Source organism: Bubalus bubalis, chromosome 1 (genome assembly GCF_019923935.1).
Source record: "Bubalus bubalis isolate 160015118507 breed Murrah chromosome 1, NDDB_SH_1, whole genome shotgun sequence".
NCBI lineage: Eukaryota > Metazoa > Chordata > Mammalia > Artiodactyla > Bovidae > Bubalus > Bubalus bubalis.
In genome coordinates, this window is record NC_059157.1 from 122,108,529 (window position 1) to 122,136,288 (window position 27,760).

The 27,760-nt window shown below is 40.7% G+C and overlaps 1 protein-coding gene across 2 annotated transcripts in view; it reads right to left on the reverse strand.

Annotated features, from left to right (window-relative positions):
• LOC102396581 (interleukin 1 receptor accessory protein) overlaps window positions 1-27,553 on the reverse strand; it is a 150,458-nt gene extending 122,905 nt beyond the window's left edge. The window contains exon 1 of one of the 2 annotated variants that reach the window (XM_025286529.3): window positions 27,366-27,553. The gene's annotated coding sequence lies outside the window, so the exon portion shown is untranslated. The remainder of the gene's footprint in view (window positions 1-27,365) is intronic. The other variant, XM_006060983.4, reaches the window with a different exon arrangement.
• Window positions 27,554-27,760: the final 207 nt, after the last annotated feature.

Here is a 27,760-nt window from a genome sequence, read left to right on the forward strand (position 1 = left end):
AATGAGAATATGAATGTGAATAATAATAATCATAGTTCATAGAAATTAGTCCCTCATTGGTCTAAAAAACTTTATGCCATTTCCACATATCCATCACATTCTGGATTTCTCTAAATAAAAGTTCTATGACAATTTTGTTAAACATTTGCTAATAACTATCTTATTGTACATTGTATCATGGTTATTCTTAAACACTTCTCACTTCTTCTATTTATCATGAACACTTTAAAGACTTGAAGGAAAAGTAAATTTTGTTTTCTCTTTTATAATTCATTTTTCATTAATTACAATGCCATATAGACAGTACAGACCTAGGAAACATCCCCTAAATAAATTAATGACTATAAGTCAAAAGAAGTGTTCAAACAACTTCATCTTAATAATAAAAAAAAATGGATTTAACAGGGATGACATATTCAAGATTATTTTTTAATAACAGGAGAAAAAAAGCAAATTTTCACTGGGTTTGTTCTCACATGAGTCAAAAAAATGTACTATTTAGTAATTTATTTTATTTTTACTTTATCTTGTTTAATTCATAGTAATATTTTTTATATTTATATTATTTGGACTTATTTTATTATACTATTTTATTTAATTTTGTTATTACATAATTAATATTTTTATTTGGTTTACTTTTTATATTTTTATAATTTTATTAATGACATTTTTGTGAAGGACCAGAGACTTCATCAGAGTTATACAATTCAGAAGTTTTCAGTATGGGAATAACGAGTGGAATGAATGAATCCATCATGGCTAGAAGAGAAGACAAAAGTGATAGACAAGAAGAAAAATAATAACTCTAGGCAAAGTGTGAAGGATGGCGACGATGGGAGAAAAATCTGGAGAATCTATAACAGGAGGTGGAAAAAGCCCTTTTGAAATTATGATGCTTCTCCTTTTCTAAATTTTCATAAAGCAAGTATAATCAATTGACACATTATTTTCCTGAGACCAGATACACCAAAATCTGATTCTGAACCTTACTCTGGCTTGTGATCAGGCTTCCAATTCTTGACACAAATACACAATTATGTCAGTTGTACAGATACAACTCTATTAATAAAATACAGATACAAAGTGTTTCTCTGTGCCTTAATAGCAATTCCTTGAAGGGTAAATTCCCATGAGCTTCTGAAAGCTCCAATACCCCATGTCACTGTGGCAGTTCTGAAAGAAGTGAAAGGAGGAAACAGGTTTGATAATGGGGTAAGCCCCTTTGACCCAAGGGTTGTAAAACTCAACCATGGCAATGACAAGAATGAGACAGTTTGAAAGATATCTCACTGACAAGAATCATGAAAATACCCTGCATTCACTTACATATTTCCCTCACATACCCTCCTCATTGAAATCACAGGCTTTCATTCAACAATCCACACTGAAGGGACACTCCTATATGCAAAGCCATCCCTCGTGCCCTGCAGATGAAAGAGGAGGAAGACACAGTCCCTGATCCCAAGACTCAATCTATCAGAATCCACGACTTAAAAGCAATCAAGTGAAAAGCAAAGCTAGATATACGTTCGGAGACACTATTTCTCAAATAGTAATGTGTATAAAGATGATCTGCAGATCTTGGTAAAATAGAGACTCTGAATCAGCAAGTTTAGGGTAGGTAGAACCCAAAATTCTATCTTTCTAGTTTACCCCCAGAGGTTGCTGACGCTGCTGCTCCCTGGACCACATGTAGATTGAGAAGCAACAGCCTAAGGCATAAAATGTAATTGTAAATAAAGAACTACGTAAACCTGAAGTTAGATGTGATTTCTTCTAGCTCATAGGTTTAGAGAAGTTTCATATAGAAGATCCTGCACTGAAACAGGTGGAGAGGCAGAGGGAACAGATGTGTCTTTGTAAGTGGTGGGGACCAGAGAGATCACACAGTGGAGAGTGGGGGAGTAGAGCAGAAGGGACAGAAGGAAAGAGGAGAAGGAATTGTTAAAGGAGAAAATAAATTGGTCAAAGTGCATGAGTTATTTAGAAGAATACAAGATATCTATAAGACTAGAGGGTAATCTGAAGGGGAGAAGACAAGGAATTATGGGAAGTGGGCCATTTATGACAAGCCAGGGAAAAATGATGGAGTTCTCATAGGGATTTGACTCCCTTTTGGGTGTTTTTTTCTTGTTTAGTCACTACGTCATATCTGACTCTTTTGAGACCCCGTGGATGGTAGCCTGCCAGGCTCCTCTGTCCATAGCATTTTCTAGGCAAGAATACTAGAGCAGGTTGCCATTTCCTTCTCCAGGGGATCCTCCTGATGCAGGAATTGAACCCAGGTCTCCTGCATTGTAGGCAGATTCTTTACCACTGAGTCACCAGGGAAGTCCATTTTTTGGGTAGGGTGCATACATTTAATCACCAATAAGGCAAAGTCTACCTGTTAAAATAAAGCATGCAGAATGAACATTCTAGAAGTTAGGTCTGGTCTAATGTTATTCATATTCCATATTTTTATATGTATAACTAAGTACCTAAATCATTATTGTTTTTTAATGTAACCGCCTTCTGCAAATCATAGCCCACCAGCAGCTGAATATCCTTTTGTCCAATAAGTTTGTGTAGAACCAAAACTAGATGTGATCTGCCCCAAGCTTCTTACAGGACAGGCATTCAGAACTAGAAAATTAAGCAGTGGTTCAGTGGAATCACAAATAATTTGTACTTATTTTTTAAAAAATGACAATTTCCAGAAATATTTCTTAATATAATGTGCTGGAAAAAGAAACTAAATAGGGCTAGAAGAATGTGTAGGGTTTGCACAGATGCTACATGGAAAGGCATAGCACAGTCACTCAGGTCAAGGGAATCCACAGGATGCCTAGGATATTCAAGCAAGTTGCCTAACCCTAATGGGCAAATTCCTTGCCTCCTCTGCCAACATTATTACTAATAAAAAAAGAAAATAAAGGTACCTAAGGTAAGGGTGTCTAATAAATCCTCTATCAGTATTTGTTTCTGTGTCTGTCCAAATCAGTAAAATCTGTGAATATGGCATTATGGCTCTGTGGAATAGACTATGAAACTCATTTAGTAAGAGGTCAACTCGTTAAATAAGTCTGAATATCCTGGAACACATAAATATCACCCATACATATATAAATGGATGTGTGTTTTTACTCAGTTGCTCAATTGTGTCCAACTCTCTGAAACCACATGGGCTGTAACCCACCAGGCTCCTCTGTCCATGAGATTTCCCAGGTAAGAATACTGGAGTGGGTTGCCATTTCCTTCTCCAGGGGATCTTCCCAACCCAGGGATCAAGACCACGTCTCCTGCATCTCCTGCACTGGCAGGTGGATTCTTTACCACTGAGCCACCTGAGAAGCCTGCATAAATGGATAGATGAATAATAACGCAGGGACTATACATTATTAACCACATAATCTAGGTGGTGGTTATATGAGTGTTTACTGTAATATTTTCAACTGTGCTGTATACTTTAAAATTTTCATAATACTACAATGTTGAGGATCAAATTATCTATAATCCTATCAGTGAAGTGAAGTGAAGTGACTCAGTCGTATCTGACTCTTTGTGACTCATGGACTGTAGCCTACCAGGCTCCTCTGTCCATGGGATTTTCCATGCAAAAGTACTGGAGTGGGTTGCCATTTCGTTCTCCAGAGGATCTTCCTGACCCAGGGATCAAACTCAGGTCTCCCGCATTGTAGGCAGACACTTTTACTGTCTGAGCCACCAGGCAAGTCCTTATTCAGTTCAGTTCAGTTCACTCAGTCATATCCAGCTCTTTACGACCCCATGAACTGCAGCATGCCAGGCCCCCCTGTCCATCACCAACTCCTGGAGTCCACCCAAACCCATGTCCACTGAATCGGTGATGCCATCCAACCATCTCATCCTCTCTCATCCCCTTCTCCTCCTGCCCGCAATCTTTCCCAGCATCAGGGTCTTTTCAAATGAGTCAGCTCTGCACATCAGGTGGCCAAAGTATTGGAGTTTCAGCTTCAGCATCAGTCCTTCCAATGAACACCCTATCCTTTAGGATAGACTGGTTGGATCTCCTTGCAGTCCAAGTGACTCTCAAGAGTCTTCTCCAACACCACAGCTCAAAAGCATTAATTCTTCCGTGCTCAGCTTTCTTTACAGTCCAACTCTCACATCCATACATGACTACTGGAAAAACCATAGCCTCGACTAGATGGACTTTTGTTGGTAAAGTAATGTCTCTGCTTTTTAATATGCTGTCTAGGTTGGTCATAACTTTCATTGTAACCTTTTAAAAAATTATATTGGATAGGAGAAAAACATTATGTCCCCTTCTCTTTTCTTTTCAGCCTGAATTAAACCCACTGCCAACATATTCATTTGTAACTCCTAGATTCAGATTTTTCCATTTTTTCCGACATAACTTTTTTCTTTTTTTACAGAAATAAAATCTTGTGGGTCCACAAATTGCTTTTTTATTTAACAATATATCATTCCCATTTTCCACACCAGTTTATAAAATTATACTTTATTCCTTTTAATAGCTAGATACAATTCTATTAACCAGTTATATACCATGGGTTATTTAACCATTTTCCTATTGATGACATTTTGATTATTTTAAAACAATTTGCTCTTCTCATACTATACTTAGGCTTAATGGTGATTTTAGTATTAATTAAAAAAAAAGTCCATAAGATCCCTAGCATCTACTCAGAAGACCACAGTAAAAATCTGAAGTGATTCCAGTGGCTAAGAAACATAACCTCTAAAAAGGGAGGAAAGGAAAACACAAAGGATCAAAGGCATACAGTTATCCCTCAACAGTTGGTAACTCAGTTACTACACAGTATCAGCCACCAAGTAAACACTCCAGAGCCAGTAATGGTGTGCTAAACAGCAACCAGAAACAGTTCTGCATCAACCAAAAAAATCAGTCAACTTTGTTTATAGTACATTCCTCTTATTTTCACTCTAACAACTTGGTTATCTGAGACTTTAGGCCAAAGCACAGAAGAGTAGCAAATTTGGATGGAAGGCAAATCTTTTTATAAGTAGGCATGTTAATGGCAGTGGGAAACCTGAGGTATTAAAAACAAACGAGGAATTCCCTGGCCGTCCAGTGGTTAGGATTCCGAACTTTCACTGCTGAGGGAGTGCATGTTTAGTCCCTGGCTAGGGAACTGAAATCCTGCAAGCCAGAAGGTGCAGCCAAAATAAATACAGTTTTCCTTCAAAATGTTACCATTAAATTATCAAAGGATTGCAAAAAATGCAAACAAGAGAACAAAAAGCAAAAAGAAATATAAAAAACAGTGTTATGGAAGTCTGAGACCACATAGTGTTAGAGCCTTAAATATTTCAGTAGGTGCTGGGGACATCATTATGCATGGTAAAAAATAACTGATGCTCAAATGATGGCTTTGACTTATTAATTAGAAGTGTAATTTCTCAGGATACTCACTATAAGACAGCTAGCTGTGTCGTATGGAATACACTTAAGAAAAACATACTATTAATATTAAAAGTTATAAGATCATTCATCCTAGAAGACCTGTGAAAGACCTTGGGACAATCACCTCATGTGACAGGCAGAAAAACAAAAATACAAAGCTAACATGACTGATCCAAGGTCAGCTTGTTGTTAAATAATCAGATCTATAATCCAGAATATGTGTGTGTTCAGTTGCTAAGTTGTGTCCAACTCTTTGCCACCCCATGGACTGCAGCAAGGCAGGCTTCCCTGTCGTTCACTATCTCCCAGAGTTTGCTCAAACCCACTCCAGTATTCTTGTCTGGAGAATCCCCATGGACAGAGGAGCCTGGTAGGCTACTATCCAGGGGGTCACAAAGAGTTGGATACGACTGAGTGACTAAGCACATTCTCACACATGTCCACTGAGTCAGTGATGCTATCTAACCATCTCATCCTCTGCCATTCCCTTCTCCATTTGCCTTCAATCTTTCCCAGCATCAGAGTCTTTTCCAAAGAGTCGCTCTTTGCATCAGGTGACCAAAGTAATCCAGGATAGACTGAATCTTATCCCATGTTTGTGGCTATCTCATGATTAAAAAATTGGTAATTAGGACTTAAAAACTTAACTTTTCATAATGTTCCACATCCTAGAAAAAATTGAGTTTTTTCAGAGAGCTGAGGTTCTACCTTAAGAAACACTATAACCAGAATTGTCAAGGTGAATGGCCCTCATAAGGAACCGAAGATGAGTTATAAGGTATAGTTTTCCAAGGAAAAGAGACCTTCTAAACCTAAGAAAAAGAAAGGTGTTATATGTCAGCCAGAAAAGAGTTGCATAAAAGGGAACTTATGTACAAGATGTTTATCATGGGAGAAATAAGTCATACACATAAATCAAATTTCCTTGTCAACATGTTCTTCCAGTCACCAAACTATTGTTTGGAAGAAATCAACTTTGAGAATCTGGCCTGATTCTTTTTCTAAAGACTCATCATTGCTAAATAAACTGAATAGGCAATGCATTTGAAAGGGAATTGCCCAACAAGGCAGTAGTTCAGGTCTCCCTGTAACTCTGGATAAGGGCCTTGGGGTTATTCACATGTAAAACGAATGACTTAACGATGATTTCTAAGTTTTCCTGTGACAATGATTCATATTTCTAGTCAGGTCTTAGCAAAGGGGAAATCCGAATATCCTGTATTATCCAATACCTGTACAGATGAAGTTTCATGTATTTGCAGTAAATGCTTGCTGCAACAAAGAGTTCCTCTATTTCAAATAGAGGAAAGATTTTCCTAAGCCTTACCCTATTCTTAATTGTTTCTTTTTTTTAATTATCCCCCTCCTTATCTATCTTCTTATCAAGGTGACCTCTAGGAAGTTAGAAAGGGCCTTGGAAGTCAAATAATTTTATTTGGGATACTATTCAGGAAACAGAAGCCCAGAAAGGAGAGGTGATCTTCCTGAGGTCAATAGTTCACTTGTGAAATGTGAAAAGATGGCTTTTGATTCACAGTTCAAGCTTTTCTCTGTTGAAGCCATGCTGCCTTCCAACTCTGAAAAATTACTAAGAAACATAACCATCCCATAAAATAATATCCCATTTATATCCCAGCAGAGTGTCATTTCTAGTCAAGCAATGGTCCTATGTCAAAGGACGACAGCTACTTGGGCCCAGGAGCCATGAGCCTGGTGCCAGGGAAGCTGAAGTTGTGTTTTTGTCCCACAACTTTATAAAGATGTATGGTGTATGCATGAGTCTTGACCAAGCTACCCCCAGACAGTGTTGGACCAGATCCCAAGATACTCTTGCAGCTATGACGTTTTCAATGCGTTTATTTCCTAAGGACGGTGGGGTTGGCCTGACCAGACAGCTGTAGTTCCTGAAGCCTCCCTTTAAAGGATTTGACTTCATAGTTTGAGATACCCAATTATAATAGATTTCAGCAAAGCATACTTGAAAACAGTGTTATTCTCTAAGCTGTGTCCGACTCTTTGTGACCCAATGGACTGTAGCTCGCCAGGCTCCTCTGTCCATGGAATTCTCCAGGCAAGAATACTGGAGTGGGTAGCCATGCCCTTCTCCAGGGGATCCTCCTGACCCAGGGATTGAACCTGGGTTTCCTGCACTGCAGCTGTATTCTTTACCATCTGAGCCACCAGGGAAGCTCAAAGCATACTTAGCTATATAGCATTTCTTTGAGGAAAAAAAAAAAGCTGAACAGGGTTGGACATTGGTAAACTCTTTTTTAAGTCCTGAGCAGAAAAGATCATCTCATTTAATTGAAAAGCACTGTCCATTCTTACACGCAGTACCCGTCTGAATGACCCACTGCCAGTTTTGGTAACTCTCTTCCTATTCATTCAAATTCAATCTGTTAATCAACTCCTGGATACTTTCTATCATTCTAACACTCCTTTTTTCAAGAACAGAGGTACTATCTCAATTCTGATATTAAATCAATTATCAATTCTGAACAGCACAACTTTCAGATTAGTAGTAAGCCAATTAAAAAAATGTAAATAAAAGAAAATGGGGGTGGGGGCAGGAGCCTTGCATTCCTGTCATCCTGGGCTGCAAGCGGCTCTCCTTTGAAATGGCAAGAAGAAAAGGCTCTCAAAGACACTTTCTCACATGCTGCCAACTGCAGAGGGATTCTTTTGCAGGGGAAGCTTGTCTGATCTGATTCAGACTTGTTTCAAGGTGTGTCTCAGTTCTTCCAAGAGGTCTGCCCTAAGCAAGACCGCATTCATTAGTAATTGAAAAACAAAAATCCAGAGCTGGCAGCCAGGGGGAGATTTTTCTACACGGAAGTGCACCTCCCACTTGTTCTGGTCACAGACACGACCGGGCTGGTAAGAGGGCCCCACGGATCCGTGCCAGGCACAGACACAAGCTTCCATTCTGACAAGAAGTGCTGCCAAGCGGGAGGAAACCACATCCTTCCTCATCCTGAGTCCCCTTCTTAAATCGAGTAGTTGTTCAGACGGGGGAAGCACAGTGGGGAGGGAGGAGGCGATATCACTAGATGGTGTTCATTATAACAAGGACAAACCTTTATTCCCAAGATAAAGTTTCTAAGTGAATTCAAGACAGAATCTCAAAGCCGGAAAGGCCCTCAAAAGTCATTTCAATTCAAACTTCTTTTTCCGATATTCAATTCTCCCAGTAATATCCTTGCCAAGTGGATGTGGGGGTGGGGGGTGGTGGTTAAATATCTCTAGGGATGGTGAAATCATTACCAGTTCACTTTTCATGTGACCTGAATGGTACATGCATCTCGTTATGTCAGGCAAGACTCTGATCCCCTGGAATTTCTGCCTACCTGTCCTGGTTGAGGTCTCTGGAGCCATAAGAGGAACGTGACTCTCTCTTCGATAGAAACCTTTGGATGTTTAACCCAGTAGTTCCACTATCTGAAAGCATCAGTTTCAAGTCTCCACAGAGCTCCCAAAGTTGGGAGACTAGGGCTTTTGGAAAGTTCTTATTCCTCTACTCATCTTTCCAAACCTCAAAGTGAGAAAAGCATACTGAGGAAATGAAAATGCCATTAAAACAGAAAGAAGTGGCATCAACTCATTAAGGCACCTTCTATGCTACCTGGACTTGAAAAGAAATTGAAAAAGGAGAATGGAAAGCAATAAGAGGCCAGAAATAACCAGTGAACTAGCTCACCCAAGCCGGATATCTAGGAAATTGTCAGACTGATCAGTGCAGCAATTAAACATCATTTACAAGATGCTCATGTGTGAGTAAGCAATGTGATGAGGTCCCAGGATAGAGGGGACACTGTATCACAGTGGGGCAAAGCATCTGGCTTCAGCATGGGCTTTGGAATCCCAGAGACCAGGCCTCCAATCCCCAATGACTGTGTAAGATTCTTAGCCAGGCTGAGTCTCCTTATCTGTGGGCGGGGTCAGTGAGACATCTCATGGCATTACAGGTATGAGGATCATGTGAGATAATTTCATAAGGCACCCAACACATAGTAAGCATTCCAATTCCTTAGCTATAATTATTTTTTCTCATTACTAGGAGTCTAGCTTTCAATTCTCCTAAATGTTCCCCTACATACTGTAGCAAATTCAGGAAGCAGAAAACCCACCTGTTGGGTAGAAAGAAATGAGGGCAATGCTCACATGAGAGAACCAAAGCAGGAGAAGCTGTATATTAAAGCAGAAAGTACACTGGACTAGAACTTGGAAGGCCAGGTATAGACAGGTTTGACCAACTCTAAACCAGGGATATCCTTTTCCAGCCTATTTGCAAAGCCAGAGGTTTAGTCTCTCTGACTCTACAATTCAGTTTTCTCAGAGAATTCCTGCAAGTATTCCTTGAAGCTTGATTACTATACACCTCCTCCTGCTCTCTTGTGCTATGCATTAATAACAGCAACAACCCTAGATGACCTGAAGTATAGGACCTGAAGTTGTCATCCTAACTTGCTATGCCATAGGGACCCCTCGAGGAGAACAAACCACTGCAGAGGTACACTGAATGGAGGCTATAGCTTTTGTATGGACTTGTTCACTGTTGAAATCTCAGTCATACAGTACTGAGTTAAGTGTGTGTTTTAAATGTCAAGATAAGTGACTGAGTTCTGCTGTGTTTTGACAAGTAAAAAGCCAGAAGATATGATTGTTAAACATGCAGGAATATGTGCTTGGAACCACTGTTAGGGAAGATTTATGGAATGGCCTAATTCAGATTGTGTACATCTCCTCAGGATGCTAAGGTACCTGCTCAGGTAAAGGAGGCTTTCCTCTTTGCCCTATGTTTGGTGTTCTGTGCTTTGAGGGGAAGACAGTAAAAATCCTGCAGGAGGGTGAGGTGTCAGACAACTGGAACTGTAACACCTGGGTTACAAGGAGCCTGCTCTCCAGATAGAAACAGCCCTTGAAGGCAGTGAAGTGCAAAAACTATGGACAGATTTAGAACAGAGACAGAGTCAAACCAGAGATGTGTCCCAAGAAGATTAGCAGGCAGTGGTGCACAGAGTGAAATGAGAGGATGAGCGGCAGAAAGGTGTCCATTGAATCTGTGGAACTGCAGTGAGTGTGCTTGAATCATCAAGGGCTAAGAGGTCACTCGATGGTCATCACCACCTCTGAGCTTCAGTTTTCTCACTTATAATAATTCAGACCAAATTGACCTTGCAGAGTTGTTGTCAAATCAAATGAGATAATGGACATGTAAGTGGTTTGCAAATTGTTAGGCACTGGACCGACATATGGGAACACTCCTATTACCACTCAGTAAAACCAAAAAGCATTATTTTACTAAGTGGAAATAAATAAATTATAGCATCTTCCTCTCAAAATGATACTGATGCGGTTGCATAAGCCAATTTCATTTCCAACTACATACACACGTTCTCTTGCTCTTCACACACCACAGCAGAAGCATTAGGGAGTTTTAAAGGACAGTTATCTTGTATGCCACAAGGACATTATAGTTGACAATATTAGCCATATATCAAACCAGCTTAGCTTGCAATATACACAAAGACTTTTTATTCTCAGGATGGTCCTGAACAACTCTTATGATGACTCTGAGTCACCTCCTTTGGTGAGAACAGAAGAGAGCTCTGGAAATGTAAATTTTCTTGCCTGGATTATTATAATAGAATGATCATTCATTGCCCACCTATTCCCTTTCTAAGGTCCAATGCTTTGACACTAATTGCCAGACCAATCTAAAACACAGGTCTGATTATTTCCCTCTCTTGCTCAAGAATATTCAGTGCTTCTCCCTGCCTCATAGGATTAAACACAAATTCCTCAACTGAGTATGTAAAGTCCTCAAAACATAGTCTCTACTCACCGTTTTTAAGTCCGATCTCCAGTGACCCCAGTGCGCATGTACCCATCTCCTGGTCAAACGGGGCTCTGACCAGTAAGGCACCCGATTCCCTCCTTTGCTTTATGTTTTCATCATGTTTCCTTTATCTGTAGTATCATTTGTGGTTTTTAATTTCATCAGATTAGTTCAACTGGAATTAAGTTTTCCAGAATCATCTTCTCTGCATGGTTGTGAGTTAGGGCTGGCCAAAAGGAAATGTGTGTGGGATTTGCAGGGGAGAAGTAAAGCAGCAGAAGTTGCTTTGGGAGGCTCTGTCTAGGTACCTGGGTACTACTGTGTCCAATGCATGTTACTGCTGATCTGGTGGCTCACCTCCTAAGTGGGCGCTGCAGATAGGTCCACTGCTCCCTCAGCTCCTGCCAGATCCCTCCTTCAATTTCTTCCTGCCCAAGGCCAGGTATTTATGAAGCACATGAATAAGAATATCAGGTCCGTTTGCAGGGCACTCACACAATATAGTTAGATACGCAGCAAGACAGTTAAGCGGTGCAGTGTAGTTTGTCCCACAGGCTCCAGGTGGCTTTTTTCCATTTCACAGCATTTCTTCCTGACTGCCTGCCTATCAAAGGCAGAGGCAACAGATTTCTTTACTGGCTCCTTCTCAGCATCCCTAGTGACCCCCCAACCATCTTCTTTGTGGCCTTTCTTTGCCCTGCTTCTCCCACCATTGTGAGGCTAATCCTTATGACAAATTCCACATTCCATACCATTCATCCATATCATTTCTGCTTCCCTGGTCGGTCCCCAATGCATATGTCATTCGTCATTCATTCCTCCTCACCAATCTCTCTGTGTCCAAAACCTGCCTGTACATCACTTCAAGACTCACTTCAAATACCACTGCTCATAAACCACTTCCTGAGTGACACAGCTGCTTCTTCCTTCAAAACATCAAAATATTTTGCCACGTATCTTTTAAAAGTTACATTATAGACTCTTAGGCTAAACTATTATACAAGTTATATTATCAATACAACCTCTGGTGCATCTTTCTTTCATAATGATCTATAAATTCTTATTCTTCTGGAGTTGTGCTTATGTAGTTGCAATTGAATCTCCAAATCTCATCAGGGTTTTAACTACAGAAGGATCTGAAAAACTGCTTGGTATTCAAAAGAGTAAATGAATTATCCATACCACCAATCCCTTTTTAATACCATGGGCAAGGAAGAACTAACGCTACTGTGTATGGCATTCTCTCACTTATATGGAGATTATTTCTAAGCCACTTTACCTTTCAATTCTTTTCCCTTAAATAAGAGCCTCTCCAGTCTGAATCCAACACTATTTATTCTTATCTTATAGATGGTTCTAGTAAAACTTATTAATTGGCTCCCTAACCTATAGAAAAACAGGAAGAGCTAACTGTACAGAGCATGCGAGATAACTGGTAGAGTAAAATATACTAAAAGCAAGAAATAATAGCAGACAATGAAAGAGAAAATGTATGAAAATCAGATTACACAAATTTAAAGGATACCAATTTGAGGCCATTTAGTATATACAAGTAAATGATCTCACCTCAATAAATTCTAAAGGAATTACAATCCATCCAATAAACTGTCCTGAATCACCAATATTAACTAATGTTGCACATTTTAGAATAATCTTCTTTTGAAAGAACTTTTAAAACAAAAACAAAGAATGTAAAAGCTATTGGGATTTCATCATTTAAAAATCCCATAGTAGCACCCATTCTCAGAAAAAAAAAGAATTTTTGTTTTTATTTTGTCATGCATTTATTCAACAAATGTGTAATGAGTGTCAACTATGATTCAGGTACTCTTCTCTAGTGTTTGTGTACCTTTGCTCCAGGGAAATCATCAGATCTGGGAGAAGTGGGACCATAAAAAAATCACGCCTTTTAAAATATCTCATAAAGAAAGCAGAAAAGAAAGTCATTATAAATCAGCACCACATTGGTTTCCTACCAAGAAGCAAGTAAAGGCAGCCAACAAAATAGGACGGGGTTCATTGTTGCCAGCTTCTTCCAGGGCGAAATAAACTGTCAGCTGGAATGAAGCTTCTCGCCTCCCCCCACAGCCGTTGCCTCATTTCTCTGCCAAACACCTCTTCACTGCAGGGAAGGCCCCAGGAGACGCTAAAGGTGTTACAACCCTGCTCAGTTTGCCTTGGAAGAAAAATGTGGCAAAAAAACATTTGTAAGAAATATTTGTTTTTTATCATCACAGCTCCCAAAACACACAAGGCGGCAACTGTGGCACTTTAAAATTTTTTGCCGTAGTTCACAACTAAAATTTAAAACTCACATGCGTTTGAGAAAGGATTGAATGAGATCATGGAAATAAAGCACTCAGCACAGCTCCTGGCACACAAGAAGCATTGGATCAATATTAGTGATAATGATTAGCAAGAGGTCCTAAAAGCCTGGCAAGTTGTATAAATTAGCCTCATTAAGTGTTATCTGGGGCAAAAATTTGAGTCTTTGGCTGTTTTTCCTTAGTCACCCAGAATGCTCTGGGGCCATCACTGGAAGATAAAACAATTTTACATCAAGCCAGGTTTGGCTGGAGATGGGCAGGATTAGAAATGCTGCCTGCGGGGATGTTTGGAGGATAGACTCAAGGCATATCTACAGCACCTTTACCCCATCTTGTTCCCCATGACTGGCCCTTCTACCTACTCACGTGTTCTGCTGAGGGCAAGGTACCAGAATGGGTCCTGGAACAAAATTATACACTGATTATATGATTGGATTTGGGGCTTTGATTTTTAAAGGACGTTAATAAAACTAGTGTAACTGAAAAACTAAATGGTATGTGTAAGCATGTTTGGAGAGATTGTTTTAGTTCAGAAAGTAATAAAAGTAGCTTAAGTGAACTAAGTACTAATTATGTTGCAGGTACTCTGCTAAGCTCTTTATAAACGTATTTAATCCTAAAAAAGTTCTACATCCTTATGCCAAAAGTACAAATGAGGAAACAGGGTTAGAGATGTGAACAAATTTTACCGTATCTCAGGGAGATTAAGTATATTACCCTGCCCAGGTTGTTGCAGTCTAAAACCCACATGTTTATCACTGTATGCTAATAAAATAATACAATTTAAAAGGTCACACATTTGTTCACTGATTCAATACATTTATTGAACTATTCCTTCATAGAAAGCATGTTCCATGTGAAATGGAACATGCAGAGATAAATAAAATATTGAGGGTCACTTCTTACAATCAAGGGCAAGCAATATGGAACAATGGTTAAGCTTGCCCAAGCTCAAACTTGACCCTACAGTTGACTAACTCTGTGACCTTGGCCTTCAGTTTTCTCTTCTGTAAAATGGTGATTATAACAGCACCTAACTCTTAAATTTGTTCTGAGGCTTGGATAAGTTAATACTTGTAAAGTTTACATTATCAGGAGGCATGTATGAGCCCACATCAGTAAAGACTTCAGGGAGAAGTTCTACTTTTAGAGAGAAGAGTTAGGTGCCATTTAGACTTTTAGACCAGCAAGAAGAAATTGATCTCGGGTAGAATTAAATTTGCCTTTCACATGCTCACCCTTTAGGAGAGCAGATTTCAGAAAATGGTACCTAAAATCTCATAAAGAAAGAGCTCTAGGTCCAATGTCTTGGGGGATTGATTACATAAAACACCTACACAAGAACTGTAAAATTTCCAGCTGAATTGAATTGAGCAACAGTGCATATATATCCATTGATTACTTAGTGTATTTGGAAAAAATAATGATACCGTTTGAGAAAAAGAAAACTGGTTTTGCCTATTTAACCTGCTTCTTTTGTTGTTTTGCTGGACATTACAATGGGAAAGAAAGGCTATGAATGACTCATCAATGAAACTAAATAGTGTCCTCGTTTGTTCTAGGAACCTACTTGAGATCAGAACAATTTGTTTCTTCACCTTAGAAATAAATTCTTCCATTTTCCTTCACTCTCTGTTTGAGGTTTTAAATATGTCAAACCCAGTCACCATTCTACCTTAGCTCTTTCAGTAACTTCCTGCTGCACTTGGCATACAATCCAAACCCCTTACCTCGGCTTTGAAGGCCACTCTGATCTAGTCCCTGCTTCTCTTAGGACCTCATTCCCAGCCCTTCTTTTCCTCTCACCAGGCCCCTGCCACTTCAACCATGACCAGAATGATCCTGGCTCCTTCTCAGTCTTTTTTCTAGCTCAAACATCACTTTCTCAGAGATGTTACCCTGACTACTCTACTTAAAACCGCCCCTCCCCAACAGCCTCCAACTTGTTGTTGTTGTCATTATTTTCTTCTCGGCCTCTATTTCCCCTTATTTCTTATCCTGAAATTATTAGTATTTTGTCTGTTTACTTATTTGTTATCTGTTTATGTGTATACATATATGCTAAGTCACTTCAGTCGTGTCCGACTCTGTGCGACCCCATAGATGGCAGCCCACCAGGCTCCCCCGTCCCTGGGATTCTCCAGGCAAGAACACTGGAGTGGGTTGCCATTTCCTTCTCCAATATATATATTGGAGAAGGAATATACATATATATACACGTATACATATATACATATATATACATATACATATATATACATGTATACATATATATACACATATATACATATACATATATATTTTTCTTTTGGTATCTTTCTCAAACTATTCATAGTAATGTTAACATCAAGGAATCACCTGGATCACATCTGCTTTCCAAGGCAATTTTGGACAATTTCTAAATGTCTATGTATACACACACTTATATATACACACATATTTTGCACACATATAAATTTATATTTCAATATTCTAAATATATAGTCGATATCCTAATATACATGTACACATACATAGGCATATATGTATGTGTATAAGTGTATGTGGAGAAGGCAATGGCACCCCACTCCAGTACTCTTGCCTGGAAAATCCCATGGGCGGAGGAGCTTGGTGGGCTGCAATCCGTGGGGTTGCGAAAAGTCAGACACGACTGAGCGACTTCACTTTCACTTTTCACTTTCATGCATTGGAGAAGGAAATGGCAACCCACTCCAGTGTTCTTGCCTGGAGAATCCCAGGGACAGGGGAGCCTGGTGGGCTGCCATCTATGGGGTCACACAGAGTCAGACATGACTGAAGTGACTTAGCAGCATAAGTGTATGTATATATAACGAATTGGTTATTTCATTATTTTATATTTGTTTTGTTGTTATTGTTCAGTCACTCAGTCATGGCCGACTCTTTATGACCACATGGACTATAATCTGCCAGGCTACTCTGTCCAAGGGGCTTTTCAGGCAAGAATACTGGAGTGGGTTGCCATTTCCTTCTCCAAGTGTCCTTCTCAATCCAGGGATTGAACCTGAGTTTGTAATTCATTTATTTATCCATTTCCATCTATTTCTTTTTACTCTATGTGGATAAATAATACTAACATCTTTACATTTATTCATTCATCATTTACTCATGATGCTATCTGCCTCATTTAGGCAGATGCTCTTTGCTGGATACCCAGGATACAGCAGTGAGAAAAATAAAGGTCCCTGCCCTTGTGGACTTTACTCTAGAGGAAGTACACTAATCACTAAACAATAGATAATATACTAAATAGCATGTGGAAGCCAACAAGGTGATAACTATTATGGACTAAAGAAAAAGTTGAGCAGGGTAAGTAAGATCAGGAATGCCAGGAGTATGGACAGGAAGCAGGATGAGGGGCAATTTTATAATGATATAAAAGCAGTCAATGAACTTCCCTGATGGTCTAGTGGCTAGGACTCCCAATACTTGGGGCCTGGGTTCAATCCTTGATCAGGGAACTAGATCCCACATGACACACTATGAATTCGAGTGCTGCAACTAAGGCCCAGAGCAGCCAAATAAATAAAAAATGATAAATAGTTTAAAAACAAAAAATAAAACAGTCAAAATATCCCTCACTGACCAGATACTGAGCAAAGGCTTCAAGGAGATGAAGAAGCTAGCCATGTAGTTATCTGGGACCCTGAGTCAAAGAGGAAACAGAATGGAAATCATAGGAGGTCTTGCAAAGTATCTTAAAGACTGGCTTATACACTGAGAAAAATAAAGTGTGGTTATTTATGCTGGTCCGTCTTATGGGTACTTTTTAGATATTAACTTATTTAGTTTTCACAACAACCCAATGAGTAATCTACTTTGTTTATCTCATTTTATATGGAGAAGTTACATAACTTGTCCTGTATTACACAGATGGAGCCAGAATTTGAACCTATGTAAAATGACTGTGGACTCTTAGAATACACTGCTTCTCAGTATAGAAAACTTTAATCTAGCAATTCCCAGACTTCAGTACAGAGGCCCTAGGTACCTGCTACTTTAACAAACTATCCAGATGATTCAGATGTAAATGGTCCACACTCCACAATTTATCACTGGTTTAATTCCTCCATCTGAAAACTTTATAAATGTTTTAAAGTTAATTATCACATTTATTCCCTGGCGTTTACCAAGCATTTATCTCCAGTGATGGCCAAACTGGGAAAGATTTTCTTGGACTGGCTGAAGTACCTACTTGGTATATTCCCACTTTTTATCTGGCTTTATCTGTTGTGGTTGTTGTTGTTGTTCAGTTGCTCAGTTGTGTCCGACTCTTTGTGATCCCATGGATTGCAGCACGCCAGGCTTTCCTGTCCTTCACTGTCGCCCAGAGTTTGCTCAAACTCACGTCCGTTGAGTGAGTAATGCCATCCAACCATCTCGTCCTCTGTTGTCCCCTTCTCCTCCTACCTTCAATCTTCCCCAGCATCAGGGTCTTTTCCAATAAGTGAGCTCTTCCCATCACATGGCCAAAGTATTGGAGCTTCAGCTTCAGCATGGTTTTATCTGAGTTTCATCAAAGGGGAAAGGCTGGGACTTCCCTGGTGATCCATTGGTTAAGACTTCACTTTCCAACCCAGAGTGTGCAGCTTTGATCCCTGGTAGGGGAGCTAAAGCGGAGAAGGCAATGGCACCCCACTCCAGTACTCTTGCCTGGAAAATCCCATGGATGGAGGAGCCTGGTAGGCTGCAGTCCACGGGGTTGCTAAGAGTCAGACATGACTGAGCGACTTTACTTTCACTTTTCACTTTCATGCATTGGAGAAGGAAATGGCAACCCACTCCAGTGTTCTTGCCTGTAGAATCCCAGGGATGGGGGAGCCTGGTGGGCTGCCATCTATGGGGTCACACAGAGTCGGACATGACTGAAGTGACTTAGCAGTAACAGTAGCAGGGGAGCTAAAAATCTCACATGTCTCCCAGCCAAACACAAAACCAAAACACAAAACAGAAACAATATTGTAGCAAACTTAATACAGACTTTTAAAAAAGATGGGGGAAAGGTTTTAGAGTAACTGTAGTGCTGAGTTAAGAGGGAGGAATAGATAAAGAAGGCCTTTTAGGAGATAGATATTAAGAGCCTTGGACTTAATATATTTAATTTTACATTAACTTCTATAATTAAATATATAGATATAAGTGTAGATATAAATATAGATGTCTTTCCAACTAGGAGATGGCTAGAACAGACTTTTTTACCATTTCACAGATGACAAAACTAAGTCTGGGCAGGCTAAACAATCAGTATTTAGAATTCAAATCCAACTCTGACTTCAAAGCCAGCCAGCTTTTCATTACTCACTTTATCAATTCAGGGCCCAACCCTGTCATTGTCTTACACTGGAACTGGAAAACAGAAGTATAATCTTCCAGAAAAGTGATCTTTAGTATGTATTACACTCAGAAGTGTCCACCATTTCTATAAGCTGAATGAAATCCTATCTCTATTTCAGTGACAGCCAAGCTTCTTCATTGGGCACTAAATTAGCTCAAAAGAAGAAAGCAGAAAATATGCACTCATAATACAACAATCCAAATTCAAGCTACATATTTTATTCCTTTATCTCTTTGTAGAAGATTATGGTGGTTAATAGGGACTTCCCTGTGGGTCAGATGGTAAAGAATCTGCCTGCAATGCAGGAGACCAGGGTTTGATCCCTAAGTCGGGAAGTAATAAATGCTGGAGAGGGTGTGTAGAAAAGGGAACCCTCTTACACTGTTGGTGGGAATGCAAACTAGTACAGCCACTATGGAGAACAGTGTGGAGATTCCTTAAAAACTGGAAATAGAACTGCCTTATGATCCAGCAATCCCACTGCTGGGCATACACACTGAGGAAACCAGAAGGGAAAGAGACACGTGTACCCCAATGTTCATCACAGCACTGTTTATAATAGCCAGGACATGGAAGCAACCTAGATGTCCATCAGCAGATGAATGGATAAGAAAGCTGTGGTACATATACACAATGGAGTATTACTCAGCCATTAAAAAGAATACATTTGAATCAGTTCTAATGAGGTGGATGAAACTGGAGCCTATTATACAGAGTGAAGTAAGCCAGAAAGAAAAACACCAATACAGTATACTAACGCATATATATGGAATTTAGAAAGATGGTAACAATAACCTTGTGTACGAGACAGCAAAAGAGAAACTGATGTATAGAACAGTCTTATGGACTCTGTGAGAGAGGGAGAGGGTGGGAAGATTTGGGAGAATGGCATTGAAACATGTAAAATATCATGTATGAAACGAGTTGCCAGTCCAGGTTCGATGCACGATACTGGATGCTTGGGGCTGGTGCACTGGGACGACCCAGAGGGATGGAATGGGGAGGGAGGAGGGAGGAGGGTTCAGGATGGGGAACACATGTATACCTGTGGCGGATTCATTTTGATATTTGGCAAAACTAATACAATTATGTAAAGTTTAAAAAAAAAAAAAAAAAAAGAATATCCCACCAAAAAAAAAAAAAAAAAAAAAAAAGAAGGGAATGGCTACCCACTCCAGTATTTTTGTCTGGAGAATCCCATGGACAGAGGAGTCTGGCAGGCTAGTTCATGGGGTCACAAAGAGTCAGACACAACTGAGCAACTAACACATACTACTATGGTGATTAATGGTGCTACAGAGCTTCCTTTAGGAAGAGCTTCCTTCCTTTATATATATATTTATTTTATATATATAAATCTCTCTTTTCATTTACCAAACAATAAATGTCAATATGCCTAATCCAAGTGTCTGTCTACTCCTCCCACCCCAAAACCTGGATCCAGAAGGGGAAAGCAGTTGCAGGTGGTGAGAATGTGGCAACATCACATCCGTAAGGACACAGAAGGTGTCTTTATGGATCTGCCTCCTAGTCCTGCGCTCACTTGTGATTCTCACTGAGGTCAAGAAGGCTGCCAGGTACCTGGATTTTACGACATTCCTCGTACCATGACATATGTGTGGATGCCTCCATGGAACTAAGAGTACGGTTCTACTCTAGCTTCCATGGTGCCTCTAAGTCATCACTCTACAGGCACAGACTCATAGAACACCATGCCTTGGAGAGCACCTCATCCAAATTCCTCATTCTAGAGGTGAGAAAAAGGACTCTCAGAGAAGGAAAAGCCACTGACCAGTACCAGCGTTGGTGGACTGAATGATTAAGGGGGAAAAAACACAATTTTGGAGTTAGAAAGCTAGAGTCCAAGTCCCAGCTCCACTATTCACTGGCTGTGTGACCTCTGCAAATATTCAGCCTCTCAAACTCAGGATGTTAAATAATACTGAAAACATTTACTTTGGTTACCTCAGATTATTGTAAGAAAAAAAAAATTTTTGTCTGCATTGTATATAATAACAAGCATTTTGAGGGCTTAAAATTCTACAAAAACCAAAAACTGTGAATTTCAACCTAGGCCTTCTAGTTTCTAATACAGTATAAATGTGGGCATGCATGTGAATATCACTGCAGTTGTTAATTCTAATAAAGGTTAAAATTCCTACACACCATGATCTTAACAAATGTTTTGGCATCTGACTGACACCGACCAAAAGCTAAATGAAATGTGTTTATTATCCCTGTCACAGATGATGAGAATAAAATAGAGACAGACCATATAAGTTGTTCAAGGTCAAACCCAGGGAAGATGGCCTGATGGTAAAGCCCATAATCTTACGCAAACATAATTTTAGGTCACCATAGCATCTAACCATAACTGGCTTAAAGAAGGAACTGTGTTATCTATGAAAAGAACATTTTCAGCTATCAGAGTTTATAAAATGATTGGTTCTCTTTTCTGTTGCTTTTAGCATTGATTGGGAAAAGAAGAAGCCTGTGTAATCATAAGGGCTTACAGGCTGGACAGGAAAAAACCACAGGCATCTCCTACATATAAACTAGTCATAAAAGGTCATCCAATTATATCAAGTAAGAGCTGGACTTTTTCACTGCTCTTAGAAATCAAGACCGAAGTTCACTGCAGCTGCCCACTTCCCTGGAAACTTCCTACTTTTTTGCAGGTAATTCATTTATGTCACTTGACACTGGCCTTGCTGTCAATATATGTAAGCATGAACTTCAATGTTGTCGTTCACTGTGTTTGCACAAAATGCCCTGTATTATTGGGATAAAATGTCTTTTTCCATGATTGAGCCAGTGACATTCAAGCTTATTAAAACTTGTGACTCCTCATCCTTTGTGTGATTTTGTGACCACAAAATTTAAAAAAATTATAATAAAGTTACTTTATTAGTTTGTAGAGACAGCCTTTGCAATAATGAATGATATGATAAAGTATGGGCTTCCCCAGTGTGGCTCAGCAGTAAAGAATCTGCCTGCAATGCAGGAGACAGGGGAGACGCAGGTTCAATCCCTGGGTTGGGCAGAACCCCTGGAGGAGGAAATGGCAACCCACTCCAGTATTCTTGCCTGGGAAATCCCATGGACAGAGGAGCCTGGCAGGCTACAGTCCATAGGGTCTCAAAGAATCAGACATGACTAACTGAATACATGGGATAAAATACGAGAAAACTAGAAAACCAATGCTGCAGTACATGACACAGCATGAACCCATCATTCCTTAAACTCGGCACATTTTGAGTACAGGACCTGCACTAGGTATGGGGCAGGATAAACCACACTCTCATTTGTTTAGGTATTCATCAGGGACTTGTACAAGAATACTAAGGGACAAATTACTGACCAACAGTAATAAAAAGAAAATTTTTAAAAAACTTATAATTATCATAGAGACAGAAAGAATATGTTACAAGCATTTTAAAGGGTCTCCAAAACTTGGAAAAATCAAGAAAAATTTGAGTAGCAGATTTGGAAAGAAAAGTAGGGGAAAGGAGATAGTAGTTTAAGGTGGTGTGGTGTGAGCATACAGGAGGAGACATTGATAAATCTAGCTATGTGAGTCCTCAGGTCTTATGGTATAGTGTCTAATAAACACTGGAGAGTTGACTGGAGAGCTGTGTGCTCAGGCACACAGGTTCTAATCCTCACTAACTGGATAACTGTGGGCAATTCTCTAAGATTCTCAGAGCCTCAGTTCTTTCATCTGTAAAAGCCAGACAATAATATAGATCTGAGAGTTATTTTATGCTTAAATGAAATGACAGAAGTACATGCACTGATGAATGCTGATTTCCTTTGCCCTCCTCTGTTTAACCAGAAAATAGGTTTCTTGGCATAAAACAATCAGGGTATTTCTCTTCATTTCCCTTTCAATCTCTAGCCTTGACTTTTACAAAGAGATGTGGTGATAGAATTTCAGAGTTGAAAGGAATCTTAGAGAAAAATAACAATGCATTGCAGCAGAAGAGCCCTAAAGATTCACTAGATCAGCTCTCTCACACTTTAGGCCCAAAGGTAATGCGGCTTCCCCCAGCACAGGCAAGATAATACCAGGATCAGAAGATGAAATGGGGAGGTGTGGGTCGTGGGTCTCAATTCAGGTCCTCAGTTCTAGTCCAGAGGCTGCAGAATTTCAGGTCTTTCCTAGCTCTAAAGTGAAAGGCAAAGATGCGTCTCAGCAGTGGTGCCTGCTTTGTGCTACATGACAATGTCCTGCTGTGTAACCTCTCTGAGTCTCAGTTGCCTCAAAAGTACACAGGATGACTATAAGGACTGAATGATATGATGCTGGTAAAACACTTAGTACAAGCCATATGGGGATCACTAAAAGCAGATCACTGAATGATTTAATAAAAAATCATTAAATTTTGATTTTCACAACTGAACAAATTAATAAATTAAAAGAACTGATGGCAGAAGAAAGAATTAATGTATAGTAAATACCTCTCATGAATGAGGTGCTGAGACAGACTCAAGCTTCTAGGTAGATGTCAGTGTTCCTGTTTTCTAGCTGAGGAGACTGAGGCACTCTCAGCATAATAACTTGCCTCAGGAACCTTCCAGACACTAAGACTCCACATTGCCACAGCTGCTAGAGCTAGTCAGAACATGGTCAGACCAGAAGGAGGTCCCCTGACAACCTTGTCAATGTAAGCCATGCATGCTCACTTTCAATACAAAAAAGGAAATGAGCAGCTAACCTGATTGAATCCCCCCAAATCCCAGATACTAAATGTTCTGTAACCTTCCTGTTCTTTGGGGTTTCTATTTCTCCCACAGAACAATTTCCAAAATGGGTAGAGAGCACAGTAGGTGGCTCTCTTTAATATTTCACAGGCAAGGCAATAGTGACTCACCAGATCCTACATCTGTGTCACCAGCAAAAGCCTGACAAAGTTGAGCAACAAATGAAACTGTGTGTATGTCAGAGATAACCTTTAGCTTTTTCTTCTGCTTCTTCCTCTGATTTTCTCCAGCTCCTTTCTGCTTTTCTAACCGTGCCAGGTAAGATGACGCTGACTGCCTACCTTTTGGCAAAAGCAAACATATACTTCCAGATGCCAAAAGCAAGAAGCACAGTGTTTCTCCCCTAAATGTATTTGCCAGCCGGTCTGCTTGCTGCAAAGCAAAGAAACCTGAAGGCCTGTGGGGAGTCTCAACAGATAAATGGCCCCACTGTCTGGGGCAGAAACAGATCTGTTCATTTTCCTACATGAGCCTGCAGCCATCAGTTTCCACCGGGAAGACTGAAACCCCAGACCACTGATCAGCATCACCAGCCGGCAGTGGTCTTCCCTATAAACGCTGCCTCTGCACACTGTTCACTATATCCCACCCTTTCCATCCTTGGAATTGGACAAAAGAAGAGAAAAACGCAGTGGTCACTCATGGCATTTGTTCCTCAATCTTCTTAAGACCCTGAGTGTTAGCATGAGGACGGCAGAAAGAAGAAACCACCCAGAACAGGAAGAAAGCCATGACATAACTCTGCACTTTATGTCTTCATGGTACCCTTCTGCCTAGGAACTGAAGGTGTACTACATCAAACTCAAGTGAGCAGACAGGCTGCCCTAGAGATTCATCACTCTGAAACTTCTTCTCCTGACAGCTGTCCCACCAAACTCTACAGAGCATAGTTCTCTCAGAAAAGAACTATCCTCTTCAGGACAAAATGGATACCCTGAAATCACCAAATAAGTAAGGTCACCCTAAAAACTGAAGTAAATTGCTAACGATGTCATTGGAGAGATGACAGGAAGTGATGGGAAAAGCCCTCCACTAGAAGTCAAAAGATGTGAACTGTATTTCTAAGACTGAAATTTACTAACCACCTGACCCTTGACAACTTCTCCTTTCTCTGACTCTCATTCAGTTTTCTTCTCAATAAATTGAGATCAGCTAAGAAGAGATATCATTTAATGAGCACCTACTCACTAGACTCATTTTACATTATTTGACTTAATGTACTCTTTATATGAATCCTTGGGGTAAGCATTTTTTTCACTTTAAACAGTGAGATGAATTGCTTAGTATTACCCAGCTATGTAGGAATTAGAGATGGAATTTGAATTTGATCAGAAAACCGTTTTTTTCATACTTTATCATATCATCATATTATCCTTCCACTATTACTATGCCTATTATGTCCTTCTCTCAAGGCTATTGTAAGTAGCAATGAAGATAATACATATGGAATACACTGAAAATTGTAAAGGCATATATATATATATGTGTGTGTAACAAACAGTCTAGATAAGGTGAAAAGGTATAACTGAATAACCTTTCTTTGAAAAACCAGAACTAAAAGGAGTCAGCTTTCAATCTCCCATCCCCTTGTTCTGACCTTATTTTGAACATTTTCCTTTTCCATACAAGTCCCCAGTCTCTCAGGCACGCGTTCAGATGTATCCTGGCCAGCTCATCACAATGCATGCACACGGAACAGGCTGACAGAAGCAAGCATTCCCATCCTCTGCAAATTCCTGGTGTGGGAGCTACCTAAGGGGTACCGCCAAACTCTGTCCTTTCCTCCAGGTGTATCACACCCCCACCCTGCATACTTCAGTATGCAATGGACCGTGAAGCAGGCAACCAACTATAAATACTGGATGCTCAGTTCAGGGACTTCTAGCACAGCCAGGAGATAATAGTATATAACTGTATGAAGTCAATCAGAATAAAATCAATTGTTACATTCCAGATGGGGGTATATAAGGGACACTACTTCATTTTAAAATACCAGTAATGCCAATAATACAGGATGACTAGAGAGGGCGGGCACATGTGGATGTTTGTGTTTATATTAGATGTTTGTGTCCAGAGGGACTGAATTTAGGAGCACCACTGTATAATCCAAAAGAAATGCATGTAAATCTTTTTGTTTTCCTATACCAGCTGAAAAGTATAAAGCTGCTTATCTGACCTGAGACAGCAGGAATAAAAGGCTTAGAATAGTCTGCAACATAGATGAAACTTGTAACTTCTCCTCTTGTCTTTCTACCTCTCATCAAATTCAAGACCCTCTTTGCCAATAAAGGCAGCCTCAGATCAAAGTTTCACAGAACTGAGGTTTGACCTAAAAACTAGCAGGGAATCGGCATCACTGAGAAACATTCTATATTCCAAGTCAAGCATCTACGATCAAAGTCACATCTAGAGGGCATTCAGAAAACACTATAAAAGAGCTGTTCAAACTCCAAAGAAGGAAACACCACAACATCCAGATTTAAAAAAAAAAAAAAAAAGTCACTCTATCTGAAAAATCAGCTTCCTAAAAAATCCACTGTCTCCAAGGTTAACATGTAACAATATTTACAATTGCTGCCATCAATGTCAAATTGACCAGGTGCCAAGTCAGGCACTGTGATAACCATGCTGTCTGAATTACCCCGTTTCATCCTCCCAAGTGACCTAAGGACTCTTTGTGACCATTAAAATCTCCATTTTACGGCTGGACCAAAAACATAGGCACACACAAAACAAAACAAAACAAAACTGAGTATCAAAAAGACTGGATAACTTGCCCAAGTTCACACAGTTAAAACGTGGCAGAGCTGGAGAGAAAGCCAGGTAAATCCTCCTCCTTAGCTGGTAGCTAACCTGAGATCCCTGGAGCACAGCAATGTTTCAGGATTTCACAACCAGGGGGTGGAGGCAAGACAGGCTGGGGACTGACTCTTAAAGGAAACGGCAGAAGTTTGGTTTTATGTTTGTGATTTTTCTGTGCAACTCAGCTGCCTCCCTCCTTCCCAGGACTTAGCAGTGAGAGTGGCTATGGTTCTCTGAGGTCAGCTAATCCTATAGGAGAAGCATCGTATTTCCCACAGGACCACCGGCCCCGCTTCCCCTGTGGCTCTAGACAGCAGGGTACCAAACGGGGTGACTGGTGCTGGGATGTCCCTCACCTCTCCACTGACCCCACCAGGAGTCTGACAGACCCCCCTCGGCGGGGCATGTTTCTGAGAAAACAGGTCGGGAAAGAGGGAGAGAAGCTGTAAGCAGCCTTTACCCAGGCTGTCACAGGTCCAAGCTGGAAGCGACGTGATACCCAGTGGCAACGCTGGGATGCACTGCCCCTATCTATCCTCATGGTTCACAGCAGCACTCCGGAGAAATCAAGGCGGGGGTATACCAGGGTAGATTCCTCAGAGCTGGGAGAAGGGTGCAGCGACGCGCAGCCCTCCCGTAACTGCGTTACTTAAATGTTTACAAAGCAAGGATGGGACTCGGGACAGTGGGTTCGAGTACTGACCACAGCACTAACTAGCTGTGCGACCTATTCCAGCCGCTGCCTCGCTCGATGCCTCAGTTTGCCCTTTTGTAAAACAGGGTTGAAAGAGAAGATCTGTCAGAATCCGTCCACCCTAAGATTCGGTAGGTCGGTGATCCCACAAGCCCTCATCACCGCCCCAGACTCACCTTTCTTGGGAGGAAGAGCGGACGTAGTGAAGGTGGCGGGAATGAGTGCAGAATCGCCCAGCACCGAATCTTTCGGTGCGCTTGGCCAAAGCCCAGCCCCGGGGACCCCAATCCGGCCAGTCTTCCCGCAATGAGCCTCTTACTTTCCGCAGCACTTTCTTTTTTCCCCCTTTGGGGCTCCTCCCCTGCCGCTGCGCGATTGGCCGCCACCGCGCGGCTCAGGCTCCACCCGCCGCCTCGGCTCGCCAGCCACCCGCGCTCTGGGCTTCCAAGAGCTGAGGCCGCGGGGCGGCACCGAGGGCAGCCCCGCCCGCGGCGAGGAGGAGCGGCGCCGGGCCCGCGGCCCGCCAACCCGAGGCTGCGCTAGGCCCTTCGGCGCCCCGCCACCTCCTGGG